This window comes from Amblyomma mixtum, chromosome 9 (genome assembly GCF_055824585.1).
Source record: "Amblyomma mixtum isolate Tamu chromosome 9, ASM5582458v1, whole genome shotgun sequence".
Taxonomy (NCBI): domain Eukaryota; kingdom Metazoa; phylum Arthropoda; class Arachnida; order Ixodida; family Ixodidae; genus Amblyomma; species Amblyomma mixtum.
Genome location: NC_143020.1, coordinates 58013464 through 58035204, shown reverse-complemented (window position 1 = coordinate 58035204; position 21741 = coordinate 58013464). Strand labels below are relative to the sequence as shown.

At 47.1% G+C, this 21741-nt stretch overlaps 1 pseudogene; it reads right to left on the bottom strand.

Moving 5' to 3' along the window:
* LOC149329176 (uncharacterized) overlaps positions 1-14643 on the bottom strand; it is a 39036-nt pseudogene extending 24393 nt beyond the window's left edge.
* Between the last annotated feature and the right edge of the window lie 7098 nt (positions 14644-21741).

Here is a 21741-nt window from a genome sequence, read left to right as displayed (position 1 = left end):
AAGTGGTAGCTAAAGTAGTATGCTTCGCATAAAAACGCCTTACGCAAAGGCCCAGCCACAGAAAGCCTTGAAGAAACATTATCCAAGTTCCTGATGGCATATCGGAACACACCGCATGCGACGACACTTCAGACACCATCTTATCTTTTCCTTGGTCGTGAGCTGCGCACTTGTTTGGACGCTTTAAAGCCCGCCCTGTCGCGTACAGTCGGAGGAAGCCAGTTTCAGCAAACGATGCTGCGAAGTGCTGATCATACTGTGTTTCAAGTGAATGAACAGGTTTTGGTGCGCAATTTCAGGAGCGGACCAAGGTGGCTCAAAGCAACTATCGTGCAGCGCACCGGGCCAGTGTCGTACGAGGTCAAGGTGCAGACACCCCACGGATCCTGCATGTGGAGGCGACACAAGGACCATTTGCTACGAGCCCCGGCTGCGAACACGCCGTCACCATTTGCGGTGGGGGAGGAGACCGACATCTGTCATCCAGAAATTTCAGATTGTCCGCCACCCTCATCAACCGCTGTCTCCGCAACTAGCCCTGCACCCGTGGTCAGCGGAAACAGCCCTACGAGGCGGTACCCTCAGCGAGTCAGGAAGCCGCCTGACCGATACCAGCCATCGTGACTCTCCAAATTGCGGTGGAGGAAGTGACGCGTGCCGGCGTTCTGTGCGAGCCGAGAGAGACGTGTGCCGGCGTTTCGTGTCTACCGAGTGAGACGCGTGATGACGCGCCAAATGACGTCAGCAGTGGCTCTACAAAAGCGAGCGCCTGCATGAGCGCCGCGGCAGAACGCATCTCAGCTGTTGCCCAATAAAGTGCTCCGCAGCGTTCTTATCGCTTCTTACTTGCCGGGACCCGCGAACACCGCAGTCATCTCCTTCACCCGTAAAAGTATCAAGTCTAGCTATACTTATACCGTATTCAAAATGATCTACTCTCTCACGTATCACATTACAAATACCTTGGCGTTTCTTCATATCTTTCATGTCATTCGATATCTCATCCATATGCGCCGTCACCTCCAAGTCATTAATCTCCGAAATCCACCATCTGATATTCGAAAACTAGCATAGCTCACTTTTGTTCGTCCACAACTTGAATTTGCTTCTTTCATTTGGTCTCCCTGTCACAATAACATGATCACCACGTTAGAATCTATCAAAAACATGGAAGCGCGATTCATTTCACGATACTACAACTACTGTTCAAGCGTCACTCAGATTAAAAACGATCTTTGGCCACAATCACAAAGCACACGCCGCCACCTCACTCTCCTAACGCTATTTCACAAATATGTACATACACTTGAATAGAACAAGTTTCACCTCGATGTCTCAGCCCGCACGTTGAAAAGATTATGTAATCAGCTCAGTTTCGCAAGGATATAGGTGATACATTCGGTGTCAATTCATCCGTACTACCACGAGCCATGAGATTACGGATTGACATAACAGACAACATCGCTTCCACATCTAATCTAGATTCTTTCCATACCTAACTCATCACACATTTCACTGAAACCGTCATTTAGCACGCCTTCGTTCAAATCATTGTTATCTCTTATTTTTTGTTCTTTACTTTGCTGCAACTGTCGTGCCATTTTGATGTTTTCTTACTAACGTTTCCTTTTCTTTTCACTCCTATATGCTTGCCTTAGTGGCGCTACGCTACTCACTGTTACCACGTTCCGCCAGCACAATATCCTTTATTGCTGGTATTTATTTTGATCGGATGTTTTAAGGGAATAGCTTTCCTTTGTAGCCGTATGGCTGCGCTCGGGTGGATGTCAACGACTAAGTACTCCTATTTGGTATTTATTTTGGGTCGCGCATTTTTTCTTTTATTTCCGCGTCTCTTCTTCTTCTCTACTAATTTGTTGATATGATGTTTATCATGACTGTATGTTTCCCTTTTGTTTCCTTTGGTTATGAATGCAGAGTATATTATTTTTACGCACTACTTACGCAATGCCCAATGGGCCTCTAAGGATTTCAAATAAATAATTAAATAAGCACAAGCGACGCCACTGGAGCCTCTTGTCAATTCTGGGAACGAAGGTTGTCTGCTTTTTGGAGGGTGCGACCCAGGAGACTGTAACTGCGAATTTGGCAACATCCCGCATTTGCATCGTGGGGGAGCGGGAGGGCGATGCGAATAACTTAATAGACAGTTTTAGCTGTGCGTCCGCAAGGGCTTAGCGTACGCAAGGAGATTGCGGGGACCGTAGTGCGCATGCGCAGAACGCAAGCGCGATCCGTGCGTCTTGCGTACGTACGCAAACCAGCGGACTTTGCGTTGCGTTGCTTGCGTGGCTTGCGTGGTTAACGTGGCAACATGGTGGCGCCCTGCACGCCCGCTTCGGACCAAATACTGCATCGCCGGTGCATTTTTCGACGCGATAGCTAGCTCTAAACGGTTGTATTCACTTTTATTTTGTGCATTCTCATCCCTCCGTAACGATATATGTGACAAATAGTAATCGTTTTTTAGATAAATCCAAGAATTTCTTGATGTTAAGCCTGACTATCTACGGCGTACGCTGTCGTGATAGACACGACCTGCGGTAAAGTACTTCTCCAACTTTGCGCGAGAATTTATATTTTCATTTGATTCAATTGATTTACATTAAAAAAGAAACAAAGCCTTCGAATACAACCACCACTGCCATTAATAAAAGCGGAAAAAGTTTCCTCAGCACACAGTTCACAAGCTTTGACTTCCTGTCGCTAGATGGCGCCACTGTGCCCGTTCTGCGAAGAATTTCAGTCGAGATTAGACGTAAATCAGAGAGCTGTTGGAAGATTAGCACTAGGTGCCCACGGCAAAACCACAAACGAGGCAGTACAAGGGGATATGGGCTGGGCATCGTTCGAGGCACGGGAAGCTAAGAGTAAAATACTATATGAAGAACGCCTGAGGAAATTGGACGATAACAGATGGGCAGCTAAGGTATTTAAATATTTATGCAGAAAGAACGTTGACTCACAGTGGCGGAAAAGAACTAGAAAACTAACCAATAAGTATGCCGGTCATGAGGACGGAGAAAGAAAGAGCATTAAACGACAGGTTAAAAACGCGGAAGTTAAAAATGGGATGAATTCAATGGAAAAGAAACATAGTGCAGAACTATATCGATTCTGGAAAAGGCAGATCAGGAAAGAATTTTTCTATGATAACTCAAGAGGCAGTGCCCTACTTTTTGAAGCTAGATCAGGGTGTCTTAGAACGCGCAGCTGTGCAGTGTGTGGTAGATCTGTGGAAACAATTGAACACCTCATAATCAAATGTGATGGTATCCATCCGGATGTCGATGCAGGCACAGTCACTCTTTCTGAGGCCCTAGGGTTTAAAGATAACAATGGTCATGTAAATAAATCTGCAGTGGAAGTCAGCAAAAAGCGATTGGAGGATTGGCGGCTGAAAAGCAGAGATGTGGCATAAGGTTAGAATTGTAGGAAACCGTAGGCAAAGGTGATGAAGAATCTTAGTGAGAATTGCCAACACCGTAAACAAACAAAAAAATAATAATAAATAAAGAAAAGCTGAGCGTGGTGGCCATTGCCGCCACCCCGTTTCAAAGGGGGCGCTCCTATCCATCCATCCATCCATCCATGCGAACGAGGGCTGCACGGCGGATGCGGCAAACCAGGCGGCGGTTGCAGCGACGAAGCGCCGATTGACAGAGTGGTGGACGCTGGTGCGACACTAGAACAGTACTGTTTCGTCGGTATTTGCGTGTGTGTTTGCCGCTTCGCGTTTGATAGTAGTGTTTTTATGTGTGTGTATATCCAGCCACCTTTGGTAGGCGCCCACCCGTTACAAAGGGAAGGCTACATCATCATCATCATCATCATCATCATCATCATCATCATCATCATCATCATCATCATCATCATCATCATCATCATCATCATCATCATCATCATCATCATCATCATCATCCCGGGCGCTCCATGGTGGATGTAGAATGGTGGCGAAGGCTGGGCCCCAAAATCGGTTTAGCGCGACTGCAGCACAGCCACTTTGGGCGGCCGAAACACTCACATAATAAAATTCAAAAGCACAAATTAAAATGCTATAAAACAACAAAAATAAATGAATATTTTAATGCCACGTTTTATAAGTTACGTAAACTATTTCAGCTAAACGTTACGCCGAATTCTGTAATTTTTTTCAACGCTCTTGTTGCGCTCTCTGTTGATCAGTGTGCGGTGCATTTGCAGCGCGACTTTGCAGGCCTAGTTTCGGTACCCGGCCACAGTGGCTGCGGCAGCTTGCGAAGCGATTTGTTATCTCCAGCTGCCTGCGATGGCACGCCTTGGAAAGCGTGCAAATTAAGCTCGCCGGTTTCGAAATGGCCCCTTTAAGAAGTTTTTGTCGTCCTTGCCCGTCGCCTCTCTGTCACCGTTTGGCAAGATCTGCACCCCGCTGCACCGCTGCAGCGTTTGCTTCGGTGTACGGCCAGTGCGAAACCTATTCCCGAGGCTTCGCGCTCATCGCTTCGAGCGCTTAGCTCTGCATTTCAAGGTGAGCTTGCGGCATGTGAAAAAACCTTGCTCCGTGGCACATTGTGACAGCATGGGTTGTACCGTGAGTGTCTTACCAAGTTACTACACCGCTTCCCTCTGGACTTTCGCAGGTGAGCTCTTGCCGTTGTCGTCTGCTCTATATATGCTTTTGTCGGGCTTTCCGCGCCTATCGTAGCTGTAACCGTTTCTTGCGCACTTGGCTTCATGTTATCGGGATATTTTAGTAAATTGCAGGGCACGCACGTGCAATCATAAGATGTGCAAAAGACACAAATCATTTGTCTTATTTGTAGCTAGTTTCGTGCAGCCGACTGTCATCAACATGAAATTGATACCGGGCTCTCATGAGCAACCTCGTGCCCTCTACTTGCCGCATGGTCAATTTAAAACCAACTGCGCTGCATAACAGCTCTGAGCATGACATTAATGGTTTTGCAGCACCGTGAAGCCAATTTGAGGATCTCCTCGCAACTGACAGTATCGAAACTCAACCATGTGCATGTGCGCCGCATTGACTGTGCCTTAACTGAATTCAGCCAGCAGTAGTTATTGCCGTTTTACGTATACATGACCGTCAATGTAGTTTTAAACTCATTGCGCTGCATCGCTCTCGTCACTCTTTGAGCATAGAAAAGCAGCTTGCCGCGTGGTATCAGGCGAGCGTAACCGCACTCTGAGGCTTGGAGGCTTGGCGCGAGCATTTTCTGCCATAGTTATAACGTACTGTATTTAGGTGAAAGGAGTCTTGGCGTATTGACGTTTAGAGTATATGGTATTCATTTGGGTGCAGTTGTATAACGTGGACGCTGCATCATGTCCAGGTGCAAATCGCGGGTGCAGTTCTGCCGCAACCTCAGCCTGGAGAAGACGCCGTGCCAGCTGAGAGACCTGAGGACTTTTTCCAAGCACTTCGAACTGTTTGTGTATCTGCGGTCAGGACGGCTGCGTCTCCATGCTGTGCCTACTCGAGGAAAAAGTGGCTGTATTGAATGTCCTTGCACTTCACTTTAAACTGCACTTCATGTATGTTTTAGTTTGATTAGAATTGCTTCAAATTACTTCGGTTAGCGACAAGAATCAGGTCTCGAGGTTGTGCGCAGGCCCTACGTATGGTGTAATGCTCTAGCGTTGAGCAGATTTGTTGATGCTAAAACTTGTTTTCAATATTGTCATGCAGGTGTAAACATAGCTGCTATATTCTTTCAGTTGAAGAAACGAAATGTGTGAAGAGTAATCCTTGTGTGCTGCATGGTCTATGTGTTGATGCGCCTACTTATGTCATGTCATGTTTGCCTCAATGGAAGCTGTCCTAGCATTGTTTTCTATACTTTTCAATTTCCTACTTGGCAACATTCGTGGAACTTCAGGGCTTTTTCCTATCCGCACTGTGACCATTGAGATGAACAGCCAGCTTAAAAAAGCTGCTGCTTGAGCTGCCTGTGACGCGCATTTTTTGTTGGCGTACTTTATCACTGTATTTGTTTGGTTGCTGTAATAAACCATAAATATCAAAACCATACTTGCCGTACACTGTATTCCAAACTGTGCATTTGAGCCTGTGCTTTGTGCATCATACCTTGATGTACTCAAAAGTACTGGCACCAGTATATTCACCAAGGTTTCCACTACGAATCATGCATCCTTAGCCAGCGTCTGGAAGTGTTGCTGCCTTTCTATGCTGCCTTCTTTGCCAGTGACTTTCATTTGGTTCCCAATTGCACATTAACAAGGCCATAACTAGCAGGAACGCGAGCACATTTGACTGGCAAAGGTTCGTGCGCGCTGAAAGGCAACCTTCTAGAGATACCGGTTCGAAAATGCCGGTCCTATAAAAAGACCACTTTATAATTCGCGCCAAAGGCATACGTAAGCGTGACGTCATTCAACGTCACTCATACGTAGGTTGCCCCCCGAAATGGGGGCGCGGGGGTGCCCCATGAGTCGCCATTTTTTGGACCAATGGGCGTCTATGGAGCCTTCGCTACCATGGTATATCTACCTTGGGCGCTACGCTAGCCACTCCCAACTAAAACTGTCGTTGCCAGGACGGGTGGCACTGCGCGTAAGGTGCGCCCGTAGCGTACGCACAGCTTTTGCGGACGCACAGCTAAAACTGTCTAATGTTGAACAGTGACTTTCTCAAACACTGATAAAAAATTATAAATGCAATGTAGCTTCCATCCTTGAGCGAAGAGTGAGGAAAAACAATCTGCTGTTGGAATTTTTTTCTTTCTTTATTACCATAACATGAATTAAATGCGTATGCGTATCAATTAAATCATACGCATAAAGCACAAAAAAAGTCACACACACAGCGGTGATGTTCCACATGAGGAATTTCCTGTTTTTCAGGGAATTTCGGGAATAAAATACGCCTAAAAAGGAATCTTCACTTGTTCTCGGGAAAGTTTCTCGTTCCAACCGACTGGGTCACATTGGTACACTGCTGGAAGGAGAAAGGGCTAAAAATGTCGATTTTCGGGCCTAATTTCGGAAATTTTTGGTTACGAAATGGAACACCACTGCTAACCGCAAAACAGAAGCATTAGAACAGAACTAAGCTTATGTATGGAACCATCGAAGCACTTTGAATAATTTTCGATACATGCACAGAAGCATGAACAAACTGCAGGGATTCCTAGAGGCTCTCTGGTAGAAATTAGTCCCGGATTCTCGCCTCGAGTGGATTAGACTCAGAAGATCCACCTTAGTTTCAACCGAATTATGTCCTCGCACACAAAGCCTTCATTCCAGAGTTGCCTCAGCCTAAGCGATGGAAAAGGAAAAAAAAGACTCCTATGGTCCGCAATTCGTCATCCCTTCTTGGAACTGACAAATGTATTCTGCTTCCGTCCGAATATTTTTCTAATCCCGATGGATGTATGAAACTCAGCCCAAGTGCTCCTACGGCTGGAGGCAGCCAAAGGTCATCGTTCCACAGCATCTGCACAGTCACTTGAAGCAGACAGGTTTGGTCGATATTTGTGAGCACAGCTACAGGTGACACGGAGCAGCCTAGTTGCCGTACCTCCTCGCACCTAAACTCAGCATAAACGTTATAAAGGTATTTATCTATCAGTGATTCGAACCCCGTTATTGACGACTCGCTGACAGCTATTCGTCGTTCTTCGGCTGGGAGCCCGGGGTAGATGCGCTTCGATGACGTCTGCTTATTTTCTTGCGTTCCGGATTCTGGTCCGTCGGCGGCAGCGGATAAGGACCCATTTCTCCCTTTTTCAACCCTCGCTGGTTCATATTTGGGTGTTGCGTCGGATGTCTCTGTGGTGCTCGAGAGATTGCCAACTGCGTTGCTCAGTGCTGTCAGATTTGACGTGTTTTCCTCATTAGGTGTGGTAGCTCTGGTGTCGTTCTCTGTCATTCTGCTATGGTCTTGCTTCATTGCTGCTTCAAGTAGTCCGAGAGCCTGACTGAAGGTATGCATAGTGTCAGAGAGCTTCTCGAGTGCGTCGCTCTGTGTTACGAGGTTCCTGGCCAGCTGCTCCACACACGCCTGCTCTTCTGAGACTTGGCCGGCAGACCGCAAAGGCATAGACTCGTCTATGCATCTGGACTCGTCTTCACATTCTGCACAAAAATGTGACATGGCGCAGTCCGTTCTCAGATGCGTGCACACTTCGGCGCAGCGAACCCGAGCCGTGCACCTGGGGCAGAAAACTGAGCGGTGCTTGCACTCCTCATTGAAATGGCGGATGATATCTTTTGTAGTCACCACTGCCTCGCAGCCATTTTCTGCGTTCCGGCACTTCACCTGCGTATAAGAAATGTGCGAAGAAAATGAACAATATACGCTTTGTTCGAGATTATACTTTCAGGACTTTTTAAACACTAAGAACCCTGCATACTGTAAGAAAAGAACTGTAACGCAATCAAGACGTACACAAGAGAGGACCACACAGGACCACACGAGACGACCAGGCCGACATAAACTGAGTGCATATTGGTCGTCGTAACCTAACACTTGACTGTAATAAGTAAGTCAGCCAACCTTTAGCACGACATTTAGCATGTCTACTTCTTTTCAAGACTTAGCGGTGGCCACATTAAAAAACTGTGCCATTTGGCAAAATTGTAGCACACCGGTGTTAAAAGTTTAACGCTTCAAAATTTGCAATTAAATTCAAGCCAATATGCATACAAAATGACAGGCCATGCTCTGCAAGAGCAAGGTCTGCATGCGCTAGCGAGTTCTTGCATGCACTAGCGAGACTAGCGAGTGCTTGGCTATTTTTCAAACCACTGCAAAAACCTGTTGTTGGCCATTGCAAACATCTTTTATTCACTCTTAACTTCGATTGAACCACTGCCACCACCGCCTTGCTCCGAGCCCTGGACTAGGGGCCAGGCCACCCGACTTCTGGGAATTAATCTATTCTAAATGAAAGTTTTGTCTCTCTCTCTGCGACGTGACGGAGCAGAATATAATATACGGGAAGCAAGGTTGCGATAGCACGGGTGTTGTGACGTCGCGAACCGGTCAGTTCGCCCTAAGATTTCGGCCTTACCGCCAGTCAACGCCAACCGCGGTTTTTCTGCGACACGGGGCCTTTAAAGCTCGCGCGTTAAGAGACTGCCGTTGCGCTGTTCCACGCACACAATGTAGCTGCCTCTGCTGCGTCGTTGTACAACTGCGTCGGCAGTACGCTGCTGTCAGAGTCACTTTAGGTACCGGCGGCAATGTGCACGGCTTGCCGGAGCAAAGAGGATACATGCAGCGCTGCACATCCTACTACACTGCGCACAACTGTCGCCTCCGCCGAGAGCGCGCGCATCGCTGCCGCTGGCACGAGAGTTACTGAATAAGTGCCGAGAATTGCGCATTGTTTTCCCTGGGCCGCTAGCGCCTCTATTAGCCATACACGATCACATCGTTGAAAGGTATCAAATAATTTTGGAGAAGGAAACTCCGTTGCACTCGGCCGTTGCTGGCAGTAAATTTGTACACCGACTGTACTCGTGCTTTGCGGCAGTTTTTTTTTTTTTTTGTCGCAGAGCACACGTCTGCTGAAAATGGTGTTTTATTGCCAATAACACGCAATTTTGTCCCAAGTGTTCGCTAATTGTTGAAAGAATGATCGGGGAGGCCACCAGAAAACGCTTGTGATATGCATATAAATTGACAGGCCATGCTCTGCAAGAGCAAGGTTTGCATGCTCTAGCAAGCAATTGATCAGACTAACGAGTGCTTAGCTACTTTTCAAACCACTGCAAACACCTTTTGTTGGCCATTGCAAACACCTTTTATTCACTCTTAACTTCACCTGAACCACTGCCACTGCCGTTTTGCTTGGGGCCCTGGACTAGGCGCCCCAACCACCTGACTTCTGGGAATTAATCTATTCTAAATGAAAGTTTTTTTCTCTCTCTGCGCTGTGACGGAGCAGAATATAAAATACGGGAAGCAAGGGTGTGATAGCACGGGTGTTGTGACGTCGCGAACCGGTCAGTTAGCCCTAAGTTTTCGGTCATGACGCTGGTCAACACCGACTAGCGCGTTGAGAGACTACCGTTGGGATATGCCACGCACACAAGGGGGTGATCTCTACTGAGTCCCTCTACAACAGCAGCGTCGGCAGCACACTGCTGTTCGAGGCACGATGTACAGGCGGCAATGTAAAGGGCCTGTCGCAGGCACATCCTACTATACTGCTCACAACTGTCGCCTCCACCGAGAGAGGGCGCCCATGCTGCCGCTGGCACTGGAGTTACTGGCTTATAGAGTTGCGCGTTTTTTTCCCTGGGCCGCACGCGCCTCTATTAGCTATATGCGATCACATGGTTGAAAAGCATTGATGTATTTCGGAGACGCTAACTCATTTTCATTGTACACCGGCAAATATTATGTACAACATCTTTCCTCGTGCTTTGTGGCAGTTTTTTTTTTAGCCGTAGAGCACGTGCTCTCTGAAAACGATGTTTTCTGATCACTAACACGCAATTTTATCACAAGTGCTCTCTAATTGTTCAAAAGAATAATCGCGGAAGCCACCAGAAAAACGTTTGTGATTTGTGACGTTTACACAAGATGGCGTCACCCATTCAGAAGACGAGTATTTTGTTCGCAGATCATTGAGGTAGGCGTCGTTGCAGCCGGCGCATTGCTAGTAAGCTGTATGATTCAATGCGACAGAAATTTACCTAAAATAAAGCAAGTTCGGCTGCCAGAAATAAGCGGATTGAGCCTGCACTTGCTCCAACTCCTGCACGTATTCCACCTCCTGCATTCAAGAGTTGCGGATTTCCCTCATAGTTTGGATGCTTTGCGGCAACAAAGCAGATCTATGCGCAACTCTAGGTACTTATGCAGTAACTCTAGCGGCGGCTGAATTTCGATGGAGGCGAAATTCTTGAGGCCCGTGTACTGTGCGATGTGAGTGCACGTTAAAGAACCCCAGGGGGTCGAAATTTCCGGAGCCCTCCACTAGCCCTCCATTTTAAATGCCCTCCATTTTAAATGCCCGTAGTTCATCCGCTCTTCTAGTGGTTTTTGGTTTTGGTCTGCTGCAGTGTATCGCGGACCAGGTAAGACGCTTGAGTGAGTGCTCGAAATACGGTATGAAGGCCACGCTACGTGTACACTTACCTGTGCCTCCCCTGTTGTCTCGCGTGCATTTACTGTAACGATATACACTCCCGCATAAAAATTTTCTTTGGAATAGGTACTTAGTAAGAAAAAAACCTACCTTGCAAATATCCTTCGCCTGCCAGCAATGGGCCAGCAAGTTGTACGTAAATGTTTCATCGGAATCAGTCATTTAGTGAGGAGCGAAACCTACCAGGCTTTTAACACTTCTGTCCGATAATCTTCCGCATTCGTATAGTCGCTATAAGAGCATTGCACGGGCCTTAATTAGTCACGCGTCCCGAGCCCGTCAACCTTTTTCGTTACCCGCCCCAGCCCGGCCCGATTTTTTCAATATAGGCCCGAACCCGGCCCGGCCCGCGAGGTAGACATGCCCGGCTCAGGCTCGGAAACCGGCCGAGTACTAAATGCACATCGGCAAAGCCAAAGCCTTTTGTTATACTGATCTCATTTAGAAAGAAAAAAGCGGCTACAAAACTTTTAAAAATGGAGATAATGGCGGCATCACTGATGGCAACGTTAACAAAAAAAAAACGTTTTAGCATTAATAAAAGAGGTTATCAGAGATTTGCTCGCATTCGTAGCCTCCTCCTAACTAGTTAGGCGTCAAGGGGAAGCGAAAACGCGGAAGTGATGTGACAGGAAACGCGCGACCCACTTGCGATGGGCACTATCTCGCATACCCACAGCTACTGGTCATATTTCGAGAGTAAACGCAAGCCAGCGCGCGCTAGCTGGTGTTTCCATCAGCGATGCCTACAGTGCCGTAACGATGCATATCGGCGCGATAATTCTGTTTTTGTCTTTTTCTGGAAGAATCTAACGCGTGCGCTTCACCATGTCAGAGCGCAGTTTTATCTACGCATGTATGTCTAACTGCGGCATGCGCTCAAATTTAAGGAACTTCACTCTACAGTTAGACGTGTGCCTTGCGTCACTTACACGTTTGCGTGCATGCAATCACGATGCGCTCAACGCAAGCGCCGTCATATCGAGCTTACTGCGGCCATACGCTCGATCGCGAACAAACCACTGCCCAGCGTAGCTTAAAAAAAAAAAGGAAAACTCAGCAGCTATTGAAAGCCCCTCACTTAACTCGCAAAGTCTGGTCGATGGCGTTGCGTTAAAATTCGGACGGCCAATTCTGTGTAACCAAACCTTCCTCCGGCCCGCGTCGGTTTTCGATGATGGATCGCGAAGAACCGCTTTCCACCGTCGTGACGGTTCCTCCACCCGAAGGCGCGGCAGCCCGTCAAGCCGCACAGATAGACGGCTTGAAGTTGGGTGACTGACACACGTTCCGAGCAAAACAAAAGCCGCTGTTCATCACAGCAAGCAAAAACGCAGTAACAGCAACGACGCCTGGACAACCTACGGTGCGCGGTTGGAGCGGACAATATGGCGTCTGCGGCCGCGAAAAGCGCGGCTTTAAAGGAATTTTGCGCGTGAAACCACCGACCAATGGGAAGAGGCGATGGGCGCAGGAGAGGGAAAAGCGGCGCTCTGCAAAGGTTGTCCTTACCTTAAAAATTTCCAGGGGCTTTAGGCAGCATGCCCAGCGGCGGTGGGCGCGCACTCCAGTAACGGTAACATGGTACACGGTACGTAGGTATCTGTTAATAGACGCCTTTAGCATACCGTGTAGTGTGTTACCGTCGCCATTGCCGGAGCACCGGGATCCCGCCCACTGCCAGTGAGCACGCGCTGATTGGTCCTGATGCTGAAGGCGTGCACGCAGCTGCAAGGCACCTGGCGCCCTCTAGCGTTATCGAGGGGATCTGCGCATGCGCAGTGGCGGTGGGCGAGCTGCCAATATTCTGCTAATTGCATGCTAAAGGCGTCTAACTACTAGCGGTCCACGCGACGCGTGCAATGGTAGGAAGCATGCCATGAGACGGCGTCAGGCGTCTCACCGAGTGCTAGGCGCTTTGGACTGGGGGTTTTTAAAACTATCAGTCCGGACAATTCACTTCGAACTGCCAAAATTTTACATAATTTCCACCTGATTTTACACTGATGTGCAGAAAAGCACAGTCTATTCACTCTTATTTTTCTTATTTTTTAAATACATTATTTCATTTCCGTAGAAACACGTATGATGAGCGAAATCTCGTACTGTGGTCAGAGCAATTCTCTAGAGCAACCGAACGCCGCGATGTAGCAAAAACAATGTGAAATTTTTAGCAGGTACTCGGTTCCGGAGAGTGATGGCTCTGGAGTGAAGGCGCATAGACCAAGTTGCCTTGAGAGTCGCGTTGTGCCACGGAGATCTCTGCCGCCTGATACAAGCCAGGCAGAAAAGCGTGACAACCGCTAGAGTGGCAATGAAATTTTTAACGACTAAATTAGGTGACATGTAACAGCAAAAACGATTGAAAACGAATACTCAACGAGACGACTTGCTCTAATAAATTTTCGTGCCCAGCCGTTAGATTACTCGCAGTGCTTACATCCCAAAGGGTATACCGACGTTTGTGCATGGACAACATGGGAATCTAAGTCACAAAGGAGACTAGATTATGTGTTGTAATTCTACGATAACGAAGCGCTTTTAATCTCCAGAGATAGCTAACGCCGCTATTTGTATTTACCGCACGCGGATGCTGCCCGTGCGGATATTAAATGGTCCACTCCGGCGCTAGACAGGTTATATATTTATCTGAATAAATAAGTTAGCGAATAATGGTTCCGGCCTCTAGGGATTTGTTTTCCTCTGCAGAGCGCGCGAAATAAATCTCAGGGCAACGATCAACGAATGCATGGCGTTCAACTTGCCGCCCAATTGCGTCTTCGCAGCTGTCGTGGCGTACCGCGGATAAAACTTCCTGTGAGGCCGGGCAAGTTTTTATTTTCCAATTTTCCATGACTACCCAGCTGTAGTCGTAGCAATCCGTAGGCTGAACTTTCAGAGATTCCGGTCAAATCTCGCGGTTGGACTGAGGATAAGGAGCACCGAACACCCCCCACCAGTAGAAATAGAATTAAGTTCCTCACGTGAGCACTTCTGAGCTACAGGAAGCTTGCTTAAAGTCCGATAGTAAAAGAAACGTACTCAAACGGCCACTGCGTCACCGCTCGCCATTTAATCGCATTCGGAGACATTCAACTTTCGTTATGAGAAGGCGTCGTCATGTCGTCTGCTTACATTAAACTTGCAGCCCTTATTGCATCTAAAAACACCAAGAATCCGACGCGTAAAACCTGAACAGTTCGCCCTGGTCACTCACCTCTTTACTCACCAGCTCTTCAACGGGAAAATACGTCCAGTTCACTCCTTTTTCCGGGCACAGGAGGCCATCCAGGGGACACACGGGCTCGACGCCCTCCGTGCACTGCTCGTAACAGGACATGCAAAGGATGTGCTCGCAGGCAAGGACTGCCGCCTTTGACCGCACCAGTCCGCAAGCACTGCACACTCTGATTCGTAGAGGCGACTTCACGAAGCGCAGAGGCCTCCAGTCGAGCTCGGAGGTGAAACCGACCAGCGTGTAGGACACTTTTCCATGAGGCATCCCGTCCTGCTGTCGTCCTAGTGCTGAAGACGATGGAAATGCTGTGCCCATCCGAGAATGCTTGTCCCGCTATCTCTGTCTCTCCGTCTCTCTCCATCGATTTTGTTTTTTGCCCGTCGTCAGGCTCCGATCGATGTGAATTGCCACCGCGTATACACCTGTCCCAGTTCCTTGCCACGTTGTGAATCGTCAACACTTTCAAGTCACTGTTCAGACTGCTACCCCGCAGGCATGCGCATATCTGCCGCTGAGCAGAAATGATAATTCGTTGATCACCGACATTTTGACCATAACGGGAAAGAGGGAGAGGATTCCCGGGGCTTTGTTAAGGTCTTCGTCCTTGTTTCATTTTTGTTTTGCAGGTACGTGTTTCTTCAACAAAGATTGCGTGGTGACGGGAGCGAGAAATAAGACGTCACTGCAGTTCCGTGACGCCGTCATGTTGTGGGATAACCGCGTACCCCATTTCCTCCGCCAGCCAGCGGCGAGCGTGCGAACGCCACATGGCGAACCGCGCGAGCCACCCGGGAACGGAGGACGCCGCAGCTGCTTGTCCTCCCGTTCTTGGAGGCCACCGCGGGGTGGCCGCTCACGTAAGGGGAAAGCGTGAAACACTGCGCAGTGGAGAGCGAACGACAGCCACCCCGCGCTGTAATCGGCAGGCAATGACAGCAAATTGCCCGGGCCGGGGCCGTGGTCGACGCAGGGGCAAGCCCAAGCATAAGATGGCGCAGTTGGCCGCATACTTTGTGTGACTTTTGGAACACTTCCTTCGTGTAACTTATGTGTGCGCATGAGACCCCCGGAACTGCTTGCACTAACGTAGGGGGCCCTAGAAGCGTGTTTCTTAGAGCAACGGCTGATGTAATGTTCGGACCTTCGCCAATAAACCCAAGGTTTGTACATACCGAGAACGGCATGTGCAACAATTTTGCTAGGGCTGGAAACTGTATGCACAGAAGGTGATGAGCTGACCATGCACAATCCCATTCCATGCTATAACGTGGTTCATCATCATCATCATCAGCCTGACTACGCCCACTGCAGGGCAAAAGCCTCTCCCATGTCTCTCCAATTAACCCTGTCCTTCGCCAGTTGCGGCCACCGTATTCCCGCAAATTTCTTAATCTCATCCGCGCACCTAACTTTCTGCCGCCCCCTGCTTCGCTTGCCTTCTCCAGCAATCGACTCCGTTACCCTTAAGGACCAGCGGTTATCTTGCCTTCGCATTACATGCCCTGCCCAAGCCCATTTCTTCCTCTTGATTTCAACTAGGATGTCAGTAACCCGCGTTTGTTCTCTCATCCACTCCGCCGCTTCCGATCTCTTAACGTAACACCTATCATATGTTACGTGGTTAGCCTTACAAAAATAGCACAATTTATTTCTCATTACACTTCTAGGAACTGCGTATTCCTCAGCCCTTTCTTGAACCCTAGGTCAAAAAGAATTGCTACTTAGGCTTTTTCTCAGCGCACTGAAATGTAATTAGTAAAGAAATCTGTCTAATATTTGCAATCTTTTCCAAAGTAAGCAAGCAGAGGACAGCAGTACACTAAGCGAACTCATCTGAAAGCAGCATGGATTGCTTTTAAATGCCAGGATATTTTATGTTGCATTATTTTTGGTATTTAATGCCAAGAAGTTACACGTGGGCTATGACAAGAATCGTAGTGGATGACTGTTGGTTAATTTCGATGAACGAGGTCTTTGATGCGCACTGATATCACGCAGCATTGGTGATTAAAAAACCCGAGGTGGTCACAATTAATCCACAGGCCTCCGCTACGTTGTGCTTCATAGACAAATGAATTCACGGGGCCACTTCCTACACTGGTCATTAGGGAGAGATGTTACCACAGTGCCCTTCAGTATCTGGAAGAGTGAGAGTGAACGCGATTGGTGTAATTGGCGAGTGGGAGTTCCTGCAGATGTTAGTTTACCCTGAAGAACTTGGCACTGATGGAGATCGAAAATGGTGCTACAAATGCAATTGAATCGTTTTGACTCGCATAGAGAAGCATTTCAAATTGGCTTTCTAGGTCGTGATGGAGCCTATGTATTTTTCGTTCAACTGTTTACCCTGAAGAACTTGGCACTAATGGAGATCGAAAATGGTGCTACAAATGCAATTGAATCGTTTTGACTCGCATAGAGAAGCATTTCAAATTGGCTTTCTAGGTCGTGATGGAGCCTATGTATTTTTCGTTCAACTGTTTACATCGCTTGCCGAGCAAGCAGCTAAACTGTTACATACTTTTGGCTAGTAGCGTGAGCAATAGCTCCTAACTCCTGCAGGTAGCAGGACTTGGAAGGTGCTAGGTGCTGAAAGTTGGAGAAGACTGAAAGGTGACACTATACTGAATCTTGTAACGTACTTGCAGCAGTAACTTTCTTAGCAGCCATCACAGAACGTGTCTCAGCGACACCCTTCCGTGTGTAACCCATAAGAAATGTTAGGCTGGTTATTCAACGCTCGCAAAAAGCAAATAGGAATTTTGTTATTAATTTTATTTTATTCTACCTCAATGCCGCAGCAAAATACATGTCGAACCTATGTCAGGCCTATATGCTGGTTCAGCTGCGACGACCAGGCCGGCATGCCTGGTCATTAAGATATGCTCCACCGCAATGCATGAGAGAGCAACTGGAAGCATGAACGATCTGGTTCCGGGCGAACACTATTTATGGAAGACACGGTGACTCTAAGCAAGAGCCGAGGCCGCAGCTTTGTCTTCTCGCGAAAGTTCGCGTACATGGAGTTTAAACCACTGCGGGTTCGTGGTTAGCGTGAGCCGAACCATGGAGACGATGGCCGAGTGGAGCGCACTCTCAACTTTAATGAGAAAACGGCTCACAGCAAGGAAAATATCAACGTTCGTGGAGCCGGCTTTGGCACATGGCAGAAAATCCCACATATGTGTCATGTTAGCATGGAATTACGGTGGAGTAATATTTCGCGTTTTTGCGCTGCAATCGAACGACCGAAGACGTGGTGTTTGTCGTGCGCGTAGCAGCACAAGCAGTTCGCTCGGCTCTGCGAAGCTTTTTGTAGTTTAAAGCCACATTCGCGACTTTTGAGGAAATGGAATTGTAGAAGGTGGCCATTTGGCAAGACAACGCAAGAACATCCTGAGTATGACCTCAGAATGTATGGCCTGAGTATGACCTCCTGAGTATAAACTCAGGATTTCCACGTCGGAATGTTCAGACATCTTCAGGCTTTCTAAACTGGTCCTGAAGCAGTCCAGCTGGGATCCATTTTTCCATCCGTGTCGCATGCTCAGATCGTTTTGAGGATTTAGGTTGGGGACATTTTCAGTGCTACTTCTGAATTTGTACCAAGAGCTTTTTTTTTTCGTAGGAGTGCTGTAGTCAAAGCTAATATGAAAGAAGCTAACCAGAATAAGCAAAAAAGGCGCAGCACGGGTTTACTGTGCCCAGTGCTACAGAGAGTTATAGCTCTCTTTTCCCTAAATCTAAAGTTGAATGGTCCAAAAATGTAAACAGTGTAACCTCATGCAAGCATCGAAAAATATTTCAAGATAACTCCTCAAGGCGCCTAATTTTCACAGGCACATAATATGTCTGTGTACACACTTTTTAATGAACCTACAGTTCTTAATAATGAGATCCTGAGTGCATGAGGTAAAGTTGGTTTGATCTCAGTCCCACGATGTTGTTCTGCGATAGGACGATTGTAGGATATTCAAGGAATTTTCATCCTCCAGAAGCCCAGCAAAGTACAATCTGAGGACATCCTCATGACGATAATCTAAACCGCGGAACCTTATGGAAAGCATGCAAAATTATTGCAGGATATCTCCTCAAGGCACATAATTTTGGGGTCGCAATGGTCTACTTGATTATATGCATGTACAAGCGCGATGGAAAGAAACACGAGAAGAGCGGAGCCTAGGCGCTCTGCTGTTCGCGTTTCTTTTAAACACGCTTATACTTCAGTGGTAACAAAAAGATGCCAGATTTGTTTGTGATGCATTCTAGGACGACTCTAACGTCTTTTTCTTACCAGCCAAGTAAACACACCGTCAAAAGAAATTCGAACAGCGGTGCACATAGGCACCGTGCTGTTTGCGCTTATTTGCATCGTGATTGTACAGACGTTTTAATGAACCTAGAGATTTTAATTAAAGAGATCCATGGAGCGAGAGATGAAGCTAGTTTGATCTCAGTTCAGTCCCACAATATTCTCCTGCGATAGGACGATTGTAGGACATTCGAGGAATTTTCATCCTCCAGTTGTCCAGCAAAGTACAATCTGGGACACGCTCAAGACGATAAGGCATCGATGCCCTTCAAAGGTGCTCAGAATTGCCTCTTCAGAATAAGGACGTTCTGAGCATTTGAGGACATCCTCAGGACAATTAGTGCTGCCTGGATTATATCTCTGGCTCTCGCTCAATAGATGTGGCGACGACGAAGTTATGTCGTGCACTCGATAGCGAGACCAAATCTTGTGCTCATCTGAGAATATCAAAGGGCTGCCACATGACCTGGAATTTTTTTTCCCCAAGGGCCTTCAAGGTGCACTGAAGAGGAATCTGAACTCGTTCTTTTTTACCGCTGGAACTCCATCTACACGTTCCGAGTGTTCTTGGAAACTTTGAATTATGGCCCTGTGCGGCCGATTTCCCTCATTTAAATCCGATTAAATGCCCCATCTCCCACCTTTTTTTTAAGGAGTTTACCAACGCATGGGGTGCCTTTCAGGCAGTCGCGTGGCAACTTTGCTTTCGCAATTATTTTGTTTCTTTTAGGTTTCCGTGAATAAATAGGTCTAGTCAGAGACTACCTAGTTGAATATTAGGCCCACCGAAGTGAAAATACGCGTGCACTCTTTGCTTTCGCCGATCACTACGTATCACTCCGCCGATGGCAGGGCAACAAGCCGCCACGGGACTGGATGAAAGGTTGGTCGACTCCTCCCACCATTTGCGGGGAATTAAAAATAAAAGAAGGGTTGAGCTCCATGTTAATCTGCTTTAAATTAGGGAACTGGCCGCACAGGGCAATAATTCGAGGCTTCCAAGAACGCTTGGAACATGTAGACCGAGTTGCAGCGCTAAACATGCGAGTTCAGATTCCTTTTCAGTGCACCTTTAAAGCTAGTTTCTTTAAACGGTTTATGATGATGCTAGATTTTTATTGGCGCAAGGGCATCGAAGGCCAAAGAGCGCCAGACTCGAGGTTGTTGGCCAGCTCAGGCTAAAGTATGACACGCTAAAATCAACTCCAGGTGTATAGGGCCTACGAGCAGTTAGCATGTCCATGAGGATGTACAATTCAGGTGGAATTGCCTAAAGTGGTGTACAGAACTTAAAGTTGTGGTAAGAGCAGTTATACATAAAAGACGGTAGCCTAAACATCGGTCCTTGCTTGGGCAAGAAGAGCGACGCATCTAGCAGCTCAGCCTTCTCAGCATTGAGGAGGGGCTGAGGTTACTTTAAATAAGAGATATCTTGCCAAAAGTCTATTTGTCTAAAGCGTTTGAAAGCCCTATCCAATAAAACGTGCGGTCATCACCTGATAATAAAGAAGGGTGCAATGGTTTTTTGAATGTGGACAGTTCTGGGAAGTGTCGTCTTTCTGTCTCCGATCTCGGGCACATGATTGATATGTGCACAACTGAGATGTGAGATCCACATCTCGCCCACTGTTGTGCCGGTGTAGCGTTTAAAAGATGTGAATGTGTGATGTATGTATATCCTATCCTCAGTCTGCAGATAGCACCTTCTTTGAATCAATTTTGTTCATCTCTGGCATATCTTCCAATGCTTGGTTTTATCGTGTGTGGTTTGTTTTCTATTTGTCCCAATCCTGCAGGCATTCTTTGCGGAGTGCACTCCTAATATGAGGCCTGAGTATGGTGTGGAAGTTGGTTTACATGAATAAGACTCAGTTTGGCAGCTGACGCAGCAAGGCTATCTGCTTCCTCATTTCCTTCTATGCCAAAGTGACCTAGTACCCAGCATAATGTAATATTGAGGTTCAGTGGGCATGCAGCCATAAGGCATTTCAAGAGGGAATTCATAACAGGGTTTTTACAGGGTCTCCCGGAGGACAGGGCCATAACCGCACTTAAAGGATCTGAATAAATAACAGACGTTGGGATGTTCTTTTGTAGGATGGATCTGACAGCCAACAGGATACCATGACATTCTGGATTAAATATTCTTGTGTGTCTATTCATTGTTCTCGTTTCGGAAGATTGACAGCTGTAAACTGCACTTGCAACTGAAGAAGTCTTGGAGGCATCAGTGTAAAACTCCGTGCACCAATACTTTGCTTGTTGGGGCATGAAGTGCTGTTTTATGCCTATTGGCAACCCATGGTTGCCAGCCTCACGAAAAAAAAAGTATCAGTCAACTGGAACTTTAGACGGTTCAATTAAGAGCCACAGATTTTATGGAAAAGATCGGAGGAGGCCCGTCGAGTGCAAACTATGGTTCGCTTGGCATGGAATGACCCCTTTGAAACCTGCCACGCTTAGGTTTGCAGGTGTAAAATTCAATGTGTTTGAAGGTGGTTGATAATTTAAACTCGCTTACGTTATTTATGTTAAGATCAAAAACTCATGAAGCAATTAAGGTTTCATAGCTAATGAGTACATTCCATGGTAGAAGGCAGGGATATATGTGCGGCAAAACAAGGCTATAACAGCCTTTGCTGCAATATGCAAGTGCATCAAAATAACTGCGCCTTTTATAACGAAAGAAAATTCTGCCTTACAAAAAATGCTACTTGATCACTCAGAGTCCGAGTTTTATGATTCACTGCAAAACACAAAAACAGTTTTATTTCACACTCAATCTGCTCACAACAAAAGTGATGCGCAGAGGTCAGTCGATATAAACAACAGTCAAGATCCACTTTAAATTTCTTGAGGTGAAGTTTCTTCCACAAACACCACTGGCCTTCAGGCATTTGCACGAAATCAACTCCAGTGTTATCCTAACTCGTCTTGATGCACATAGCCGTCACGTGCAAGGTCACACAGATTAAACGACCCTTCGGTATGATAAAAAGGCTCGTTCGATGAACCTATGGGCCTTCGTATATATGCGCATAAAGGAGAGG